At 43.2% G+C, this 11,140-nt stretch overlaps 1 long non-coding RNA gene across 1 annotated transcript; it reads right to left on the bottom strand.

Annotated features, from left to right (window-relative positions):
• Positions 1–2,557: 2,557 nt before the first annotated feature.
• LOC141096175 (uncharacterized) lies at positions 2,558–8,417 on the bottom strand. Its single transcript, XR_012233605.1, has 4 exons — positions 5,740–8,417; positions 4,862–4,988; positions 3,691–3,844; positions 2,558–3,601 (listed from the first exon to the last, which is right to left on the bottom strand). It is a non-coding gene; the product is annotated as an uncharacterized lncRNA (long non-coding RNA).
• Positions 8,418–11,140: the final 2,723 nt, after the last annotated feature.

Raw genomic sequence — 11,140 nt, 5'->3', positions numbered from 1 at the left:
GTCGCGTATTTTGCGCATGTAAGCATCCGTATGTAATCCGTATGGCATCAGTATTGAATCCGTATGCTGAGATTTTCTCGCAGCCTTGCAAAATGGACATTTAACGGTTTTGAGGCCTGCTAACTATTTAAATCATTAGCCTGCACTCTATTTATTGGCTCAGGAACAGATGGCAGCCTCCATTCTGTCCATTTGTCACCTTGCCTTCACTAGGTGTGTTGGTGTTGTATGTGCAACATGGCAAACAGTCTGACTTTCAACACAACTGAGCAGGTTCTCTTCAACTGGCTTTTGTCATGGTGCTTTGGCCAACCATACCCAGTGATAGTGGATCCGCGGAGGAGGAGACGCATGTGGGTACATCCACTTTTGAGGCAACGACTCACAAGAGTTCATTTTCACCGCCATATTCTTCTCTGCGGGAGCATCCTGTCAAATTCTACCAATACTGTCGCATGAGCCTTGCAACATTTGATCGACTCTTGGAGACAGTGCGCCCTGGGATAACCTTTCAGAACACAAGGATGCGCAAAGCTATATCTGCAGAGGAGCGACTTCTATTCACAATACGATATGTACTACACAACTATATTCTCTATGTTCATAATGTGTTGGGCAAAGTTTGAATTTTTGCCTTCTTGTAGTAAGTTTTAGGCCCTCATCTTAGTCCACATATGTTTCAACTTACAGACCCGAATGTTATGTGGAATATGTACTGAATATCACTTACTCATTGTGCAAAGCGAGATGTGTATGTTATTTGCTCTGAAATCTTACCAAGTTTGGTATGTATGGACCTGTTTGTTTTGTAAATGTGTGCATTCGACAATCATCCTTTTCTGTTTTTCTTCAGCTTCCTGGCCACTGGCCTGTCTTCTGCTGCCCTCCACCATGAGTTTCTGATTGGAAGATCAACCATATCTGGCATAGTCAGGTCAACATGTAGTGAAATATGGACAAGACTATATCAAGTCGTCATGCCCGAGGCCAAGATTGAAGACTGGTTGAGGATATCAAGGGACTTTGAGGAAGAATGCCAGTTTCCAAATTGTATTGGGGCCCTTGATGGCAAACATATCCGGGTGCGTAAGCCGCCGAACTCTGGCTCCCAATTCTTCAATTATAAACAATACTTTTCTGTTGTATTGTTGGCTGTGGCCGACCCTCAATACAAGTTTATAATTGTTGACATTGGGGCCTATGGAAAGACGGGAGACTCTAGAGTCTTCAATACTTCCATTATGGCTCGGCGGCTATGCACCAACCAGTTGGATCTACCACCACCACGCCAGCTACCAGGCTCCACTCAAGAATGTGTCCCTTATGTCCTTGTGGCAGATGAGGCCTTTCAGTTAACACGCAATGTCATGAGGCCATATCCCCGGCGCAACCTTCAACACAGGCGCAGGATATTTAACTTGCGCCTATCACGTGCTCGGCAACTGGTGGAGTGTTCCTTTGGCATTCTTTGTGCCAAATGGCAGGTACTCCAGTCTGCCATTCAGCTGAGTGAACAAAATGTTAATGAAGTAGTGAAAGCCTGTGTGGTTCTTCATAACTTCACCAGGATACATGATTGTTCCTCCTCTGCTAGTGTTGTGCGTAGGCCGAACAATGTGCGTAGGGTGAGACCACCATCTCTGGCCTCAAAGTGCGTGATATTTTCACTAATTACTTTATGGCACCTCAGGGGGAACCTTCTTGGCAAGAGCATGCTGGATCTATGTTGGCAATGTTGGTTTGATGTGTGTCAAAATATATATATTTCTACCCCTTCTGAATCTATGACTGTTGAATTGATTTGGTAAGCGTATTTTGATAGCGGTTTGGACAATTAAGACAGAGACGTAAAGTGTAGTTGCCAAATTTTTACTTTTGCCTTTTTTTTGGTGTTTTTTTTAGTTTGTAAGGCAAACATATTCTTGCCCTATGAAAAACTTGGGCAATGGCCCAAATTGGCCTTTTGGCATATTTCAACATTGTTGTTAAAACAAAATTACAAACATATCCAACAACATACATAGTGCAATAACAACATTGCAACTTTACACATTTGTAATCCAAAGTAAAAAAGAGGAGTTATCCATCATCAAAATGAGCTACAAAAGTTAATACTAACATTTATTCTGAAGGTTTTCAAATCATATTAATAAGCCACCATGACAGGCAAGGCTACCTTACCCGTTTCTGACACATATTACATGTCTGTAATAAACACAATATTTCACCGCACTATACTGGGAAAGTCAAAGGATCAAATTAGAAGACTGACTTGATAATACATAGAGAGATCGTGATGGTCTTGAGGTTGTTTACCTTGATTTTGGAATATCGTTAGCTGGCCTAAATTTTACTAAGTGAATATGGACAGCACGCCTTTTCTATGCATTATCAAGTGAGTAGTCTATTTTGATCCTTTGACTTTGCCAGTATAGCGCCGTGAAATATTGTCTTTTTTACAGACATGTAATATGTCTCAGAAATGCATAAGGTAGCCTTGCCTGTCATGGTGTCTTAATCATATGATTTGAAAACCTTCATAAGAAATGTTAGTATTATCTGTTTTAGCTCATTTTGATGATGGAGAAAACCTCTTTTTTACTTTGGATTGGGATTTTTAGCACCAGTTCAAACACACTGGACATCTCCTCCCATCAGACCGCTTAAGAACACTCATGTACAGTATGGGTTTACAATTTCCATGTTTTTAGCCACTTATAAATTGTGGAATGTTGGGGAAGGAGAAGGCAGAGGAGCAGCCTGTGGTGGTTGCTGCTGACTACTTTGAGCAACATCGCCCTGTGTGGGTGCATACTGTTGCCCATGGTGTTGGTACTGACCTTCCTCCTGTGCTTGTTGGGGGCAGTGGCCATAGTAATACTGCTGAGGGGCATCTTGTTGGGGCAGGTAGGCCTGTGTCTCATACCCACCAATATAGCCATGTCGTCCCCAACCAGGATGGGACCAGCCTCCAACACTGGGTGGGAAAAAGTGGCCATATTGGTGGGGTTGGCTAGAGCCAGAAATTTGTTGCTGCTGTTGGGAAGGAAGGGGGTGAGGTGTAGGCCCACATATTTGAGGATGTTCAGACCCTGCTTGACCAAGCATCTGTGTGGGTGGTCTCATGCGCATTAGATTTCTGGGGGAAAGCTGCCACCTCTCCAGATATTCGAAAAGCTCATATGGGGTATTGGGGGGGTGCTTGCATCAAGCAGGACCTGAAAACATCCCTGAATACGGAGCCTGACCTCACGGGAAAGGGCACGGAGATAAAGGGCCAGGCTACGCGAGTAGGCCTCCTCCCCATCATCTGTAGTGACTCGAGATAAATAATTTAGGACCCCTGTGTCCACATTGGTCCTGCTATCTTGAACAGCGACCTGGCGCCTTCTTCGGCCTCGCCGGGATGTATGATGGGGCAGCAGCAGACAGTCCTGGTGGTGTGGTTTGTTGGGCAGCCAATGGGTTCTCCTGTGATGACTCATCTTCACCCATGCTTCTTGTAGGGGGAGAAGATGGGCCAGCCACCTCATCCCCTACAGGATCAATTATGGGCTCTGTCTCCGAGCCCATTCCTCGATCCATAAGGTTGGATTGAGTTCTGTTATGAAATAGAACAGAGGCAAAAATGCATCAATATTTTTGGCCCTGTAAAGTATCGGCGTAATGTGGAGTGAGGTATGTACTTACAGTCTCAGATCCAGAATTGGGGCGAGGAAGGAGAGGCGGTCATAATACACATATTTGCATTTCACGTAGCCCGCATCCCCACTCCTGGACCGCTGCTGACGTTCCCGGTGTTATTGGTCCCAGATGCTTCGCCAGCGTTTCATCACATCTTCCACTGCAATGTGACAGGAAATATTCTCAATTTCACATATTTGATCGTTCACATTTGCTACCAGTAGTCTAGGCATGTGGCCTTCTGGGGTGTGCTTTCTAGCCAGGCTGGCATATCTAATTGGCCCAACCAGGCCAGATACATAAGCTATTCTGACCCTGTGTATCAAGTAAGTACACTTAATAACTTGGTTGGCTAAGAGGAAGAGGAGCTTGTGGCCTGGGCAAAATTATGGCAGTGTGAAACTATGTGTCACATCAAAATCTACCCGCCTCATGAGGCAAAAAGGAGAAGGACAGGAAGGAGAGGGGGGCAGCATCTGTAATCATTTTTGTTTGTGAGGTTATTTAAATCATTTTTGGGCCTTGTACTTACTCAGTTTCTGCTGCTCCTCACGTGGCCGATCACCGAAGTCATGGAACATCTGGCGACATATGTGCCTCCATGACCCCTCCTTTCTTGCCCGGTTGGCATAATTGGCATCCCTTTGGTCCCAAAGTTCTGGCCGCTCCTGCACTAATACTATAAGCATCTCCACATTAAGGAAATATGGCGCCATGACCCTGCTGTACTCCGTGGAGGCTGACTTCCTGGATGTCTGGAGTGCTTTTTGAGCTCATTTGCATGTCTAGGCTTCCTGATGATGGATTGGGGCATTTCCTGTCACCAGCCAAAAGACCTGCGTATTTCTCGCAAGTCACACGTGTGGTCCGTGTGTTATCCGTATTTTTTGCGCACTTGCATTGGCGTATTACGGACGTAGTACGCTGACAATCGCAGCATGCTGCAATTGGCACGGACCGTAGAATACAGACGAGAAATACACGGCTGTTGGGAGCAAACCCATAGAGAATCATTTGTCCGTGTGTAATGCGTGCTTTTAGCGCCTCTCACTCGTCCGTATTCCTCGCTAGTGTGACCCCGGCCTTAAGTCTTCACCAAGAGTGCACCTGCCTAAGGCCCCTTGTGTTTGGATCTTTGGAACATATATATTAATATATTATATGCTTAAATACCTACCTTTGTAATAATTCACTGCATAAAATGCTTCTGCATTAACTTGTTTCCTTTTATGTCTTCTTTATATTTGGACGTTATTGTCCTTCCTTTTTCCTTCTTCCTTTTTCCTTCTTTCCCTTTACATTTCCTAGAATATTTAGCAAATTGATCATGCACATTCGTAAATTTCAATTCAAAAGAATGATGAAGGCTAAGTTTGTTTATAATTTCATAAATTTGTGGGGGTTACATCTGAAAAATTCACATCGCCAGCCGACGCTTCAAGTCCTAAGTCTGGAGATAATTCACCAAACTTTTTGCCGGAACGGTCAAAATTTAAGATGGATAACACCAATCCTTCTCCTTCCCAAAATCTGGATGTTATATTGATACACTCTTACATGGATACTCTCGCCCAGGAAATCACGTCCAGTATGTCTCAATCATTTGAAAACCAAAATAAAATTTTACAGTCCACCTTGGAAAAATTTAGCAGCAGGTTAGACAACCACGAAAAACGGCTAACTGTACTGGAAGAACACACTGATGATTTATCAAAAGACACCCATCACCTCTAATCTGAATTTCACAGACTTAAAATTAAAGTTGCGGATATAGAAGACAGGAACAGACGAAACAACTTGAAAATAAGAGGAATACAAGAATCTATCTCACCAGATAAACTAGAAGACTTCGTCAAGACAATTTTCAAAAAATTACTACCGACACTTACAGACCAAGATCTCATCATAGATAGGATCCACAGACTTCCCAAACCACGGAATATCGATAAAGATCTACCTAGAGGTACCATCTTAAAGGTACACTTCTTCAAGATTAAGGAAAAAATTCAACAATCGGTTAAAGATCTAGGAGGTTTTCCAGAACCCTATGCTCACCTTCAGCTATTTACGGATCTTTCAAAGGAAGCGATTGAAGGAAGAAAGTCTTTTAAGTCAGTCACTTCCACCTTGAGGGAAAATAATATCCCTTATAAATGGGGCATCCCACTTAAACTTTTGATAATCTACAAAGGAAATACGACCATCCTATTCTCACCTAAAGAAGGAAGAGATTTCCTGTCCTACTACAGGATACTTGACCGCCATAGAATCTCCATCTCTCAAGACCCTGGGCGCTCGTCAGAGAAGGGATGATCCAACGGAGAGACCAGGCCAATATATTTACTCACCTTGTTATAAGGCCTCTCTACACTTCTTGATTATTTGGTCAATGTATTGTACTGAACTGCTTATTATTCTTCTTTCCACAGGTTTTCTCACTTCTTTACTATATGGACTCATAATTCTGTAGGTTGTAATTCAAGCAATCCTGGCCAGTAAATCAGCAAGAAAATATGCATACACCAAATCAAGTAAAAAGAATTAGAGTATAGAAAATATGTGCAGTTTTTTAAGAAAAAAAAAAATAGTCAAGATACAGTAAATATTAAAAGCACATAATAAATGCAACAGGTGCATATACAGAACAAAGTAATCAGGTTATAATAAGCCAAAGATACCTAAACCTCTAACTGTAAATTAGTATATGTAAATAAGTGAACTAAGCAGTCCTTAGGCAATATGAATAATACAGTACATAACTGTTATTGTAAAGAAAACATGGTTCCAATAAGAATATAATAAAGTGCCAGTGCCAAATAGTATATGTAAATAAATAATATTACAAATACAAGTACAAAATAAGGGACGCAATAAAGCGGCTAGAAAAAGAGTAAATAAAATAGTCTCAAAGATACTGTATATACAAAAACAGCAAGAGTGGATCCAAACCACAGATATAATGAAAAATTAGACGTTATATGCAAATAACCTGGAAGAGTGACAAAACGGTGCTTACAGGCTCAATAGAAAAGAGCTTGTAAGTACTATGCATGTTCTACTGCCTAAAAGCGGTAGTTGGTCTCCAGCTGTAAAAAATAGAGAAATGTTAAAGTTTTAATAAACAGTAAATTGCAACCTTGCTTGTATTTACAAGAACTATCCATCAATAAACTTTTATGAAGATATGAATTTCCCTTTAACCTCTAACAATTTACTGTTGCAACTGAAACTGTTATTTTGCTATATTAACTCAAATTAGTGGTTCTTAAAGAGACAACTTTGCTTATCAACAAGAATATGGACTGGGACTATATTAACCAATAACACAGTGACCCATATTTCTGAGTGTTGTCGCAAGCACCATGCACTCTTAAGGTACTGTCACACTAAGCGATATCGCTAGCAATATCGCTATAACTTGTGACGTTATAGCGACATTGCTAGTGACATCGCTGTGTCTGATACTTACCTACGACCCGCTCCCCGGGGTGGGAGGACGCAGGATCGCCGCGTCTGACAGGTAAGTAACGACCCCCGACCTCTGCTATGTCGCTGGTGAGATCTGCCTGTGTGGCAGCTCACTAGCGACCACTTAGCGATGTACCAGTGATCCTGACCGTGTCATATCGCTGGTCGGGATCGCTGGTACATCGCTAAGTGTGACAGTACCTTAACTGCCATGGGTAGCTGGAATCCAGTGAAAGTGTAACAAAGCAGCACTCACCTTGTGGTGTATAGGCAGGGCAGGCTGGATCAGTGAGAACCACTGTGGACACAGCAAGACAGGCAAAAGCTGTCTGTCACATTGGGTACAACCTGACTTTGGTAGATTTGGTGGCTTATCTGGTGCACCCAGATTATAGACACAGACCACTCAAAAATTGGCACCCAGCAATGCAAAACAAAATAAGTAATTTCTTCTACTGCAAAACGTTTCCTCTTAGTAAAAATGACTTGCCAATTTAGTATACTTAGGACATTCTGAAATTAGAAAATGTTATCTTGTGTTTGCCTTGTGAAAACTAGGGGCATCAGGAAATTCAGTCCATCTTTTGATATTAACATTATCAAACTGTGCTTTTCAGGACCTTTAAAGAACCACTCCAGTGGGGTTTTTTAAGCGCTGGAGAGGTGCTTTTAATGCAAAGTCACTGCCCCAGTCTTAAACTCATCTCCCAGCGTCTTCACCTTTTCTGGGTGGCGCTCTGATCCTGCAGCGTCATCTTGTGATTGCAGCTTCTGGGCTGGAAATGAGAAGTTACGTGACAAGCTCTCAATGCAAGTCTATGAGAGCCAAAACAAGGCTCTCATAGATTTGCATTGAGTTGTAACCTCTGGCTCGGCCCCATGAACACTGGTGCGATCCAGCAGGTCACAAACTGCTGGAGATTAACAAGAGCGGTGGTAATAAAAGATAAAGACACCGGTAGGTGAGTATAAAGAGCTTGTCACACATAGCGAGATCGCTGATTTTGTGATGCATCAGCGATCTCTCCAGCAATCTCGCTGTGTGTGACATGTATCAGCGACCGCCCCCCGCCGGGTATCGCTGATCGTGCAAGATCATCCTGGGCCATTTTTTGATCGTTGGTCTCCCGCTGCCCAGCACGCATCGCTGCGTGTGGCAGCGGGAGACCATTGATTAGCAAGCTCCCAGCGCTGTAAGCAGACGCTGGGAGCTGGTATCCAAGGTAAATATCAGGTAACTAAGCATGTGCGGCGCTTAGTTACCCGCTGTGTACTTTGGATACCAGAGTGCTAGCGCTTAGTTACCCGATATTTACCTTGGATACCAGCTCTCAGCGTGAGCACGCTGGTATCCAAGGTACACAGCGGGTAACTAAGTGACGCGCGCTTAGTTACCCGATATTTACCTTAGATACCAGCGTCCTCGCTGGTCCTGATCGCTGGTGAAGCTGCCTGTTTGGCAACTCACCAGCGATCATGTAGCGATGCACCAGCGATCCTGACAAGGTCGTATAGTTGTCGGGATCGCTGGTGCATCGTATAGTGTAACGGCACCTTAAGAGTAGAGTCAGGGACCTTAGATTAGAAGCACTACAGTAAATAAAAGAAACTCTGGAGTGGTGCATTAAGCAAAATCCCAATGCAAACTTCTTTACATTATTATATAGCATCATCTTGGTAAACATTTGTGAAAAAAAAATCTTACTAAACTTTCTTCCCACAATGTAAAAAGTTGCTGATCTACATGTACCGACAGTGACTAATCCAATTCTTTAATGAATAGACAACAAAGTGTTTTATAACATTGCTAATCTTCAAAACAAGGGAGAGAAATGAAGGCTAATTGTCTGATGACTTTATGAACCAAAATCTGTTCACAGGAGACAAAGAATCTGACCTATCCCAAGACTGCTGCTGCGTCTCTAATTAACATTAGGAAAACATCCATTGTCTCCTGTAATGTTCTGGAGCATAAGAACAGACTGGCCAGCAGGCATACCATATGGTCCCTTCAATAAGCAGTGATACTGAGCCAGATCTTTTAGACAACCTGTTATGTAAGCCGTGGACAAAAAAAATTATAACTTCATTCGAAACTCCTTCCACACCTTGACAATGTTATAGACAAACATGTACTGATTAGATGAAGAGGAAATTTGCTTTGCCTAAACCCAAGTTCACTATTATATAAGCACAAAAAAGTTCTGTAAAGTAGCAGATGATTGAAAATACTACAGCACTACCTGCTACATCAATACTGTCTCATTCATAATAGACAGCAGTCACTAGCTTGCTGTCAGATAACCTGGACATGGAGCAACATAGGTAATGAGATTATATTTATCAATGGTGTAAAGTGAAGGAGATGTGGCAGCCCTTGGTGGTAGAATAGTTCCTCACTCGCGGGCGTTGGAAACAATGGCAGGCAACAAGTTGGTACCATAGTTACAGACAACAGAAGGTATGATCTTGGAAGTCATAAAGGAGGCAAAAGCTAGACTTGTAGCGAAATAAACAATAGGTATCAACAACAGCGGGATGCCTTTTGCGAGACTTTACTGACACATATAGTTTGGCACAGTCTCTTTGTCACTCAGTGCTGCTGAGCAAACACTCAAAGTGCTATTCACAACCCCTCTGCCAGTCGCCTCTGCTTCTATACAAACTTTAATCACAATCGCAACCTCTTATACAGCTCTGCAAAGAAAACAAGTTCTTAATCATTTAGAAGCAACAATACTAATGTTTTAACTCAGGAAGAGTTCAGAAATCAATATTTTGTGGAATAACCATGATTTTTAATCACAGCTTTCTTGCATCTTGGCATGCTTTCCACCAGTCTTTCACACTGCTTTTGGGTGACCTTATGCCACTTCTGGTACAAAAATGTCATCCTCTTGATTACATTGTAAGGTTTGGCCAGGACCATAGTCGTAGCCGAGGACACCTTGTATCCTAGCCTCCCCTCACAGAAAAATAATGTCCACTGGTCAGCATACCTGTGTCTCCAGGTCTGGCTCCTTCAGGATCTTCCCTATGCCGTGGGGGACCCTCTCCAGGCAGATTTACATTAACTGAGACACAGTCCATTTCAACTTTAACAAGAACATCTTTACTGGGTTCGTTACACAGCACATCCAAAGTCTTCACAGCTTTTACAACAGGCTTTGCAAAACAATGTTCCTTTTCTTTACCTGCGCTACTCTCATGATCACAAAGCGTGGGCCTGGGTCAGACCATCCCTGACCATTCCTCAGCATCATCTCTACACAGCTCTGTTACGGATATGCATCCCTAGGTCTGTTTCACCCCAGATGCAAGATTATTATTCCCCTGAGTCAGTAGCCACTGGGAGAGCGACCTACCCTTCTGTGCTGTTCCCTCACTTGCACCATGTCCTTTTTGTCCAAACTCACTGCATCTGTAGATTCCTCTAGCCGTCTCGTCTCGGCCTTAGAATATCTGCCCATGAGATGAGTTGTCACATACTGGCTCCCCAACTGTATCTGCCAGCTGCTGTGATGTCCTGATACTGTGGATGACTGGGCTTTACTCCTTCAACGTTGCATGGCTGCTGTGGTGTCCTGGGTCTATAGCCCTTGTGGCGGTTCAGGCGTCCCTCGCCCTCTGGCTTAACCTAACACTTACACTGGCTTATTACACAGCACCCCCTCCTATGTTTAACCGTTTCTTAAACTAATTCCAAAGTTACAACTGTACCCACTAGAATGCCCCTCACCTAGTGGCCAAAAGCGAGCACTACATTCTGTTAGGCGTCGGATATCTGCCTTTACTCTGCAGGGATCCAGACCCTCACATTCTGCAGTCTCCTGCTGTTTACCTACTGCAGAGGAGATTGCCTTGCAGCAAATCTCTCCTGAGGCTAAGTCCTTCTGTCCTCCTACTGAGCATGCTCATGGGACGATCTCCCATTGGAGATCGGGAGTCATGTGCTCAGGTCCCGCTCCAGATCTCATTGGTCCATCTC

Source organism: Dendrobates tinctorius, unplaced genomic scaffold (genome assembly GCF_039654945.1).
Source record: "Dendrobates tinctorius isolate UK_male_01 unplaced genomic scaffold, ASM3965494v1 ptg000073l, whole genome shotgun sequence".
NCBI lineage: Eukaryota > Metazoa > Chordata > Amphibia > Anura > Dendrobatidae > Dendrobates > Dendrobates tinctorius.
This window is presented reverse-complemented; position numbering and strand designations above follow the sequence as displayed.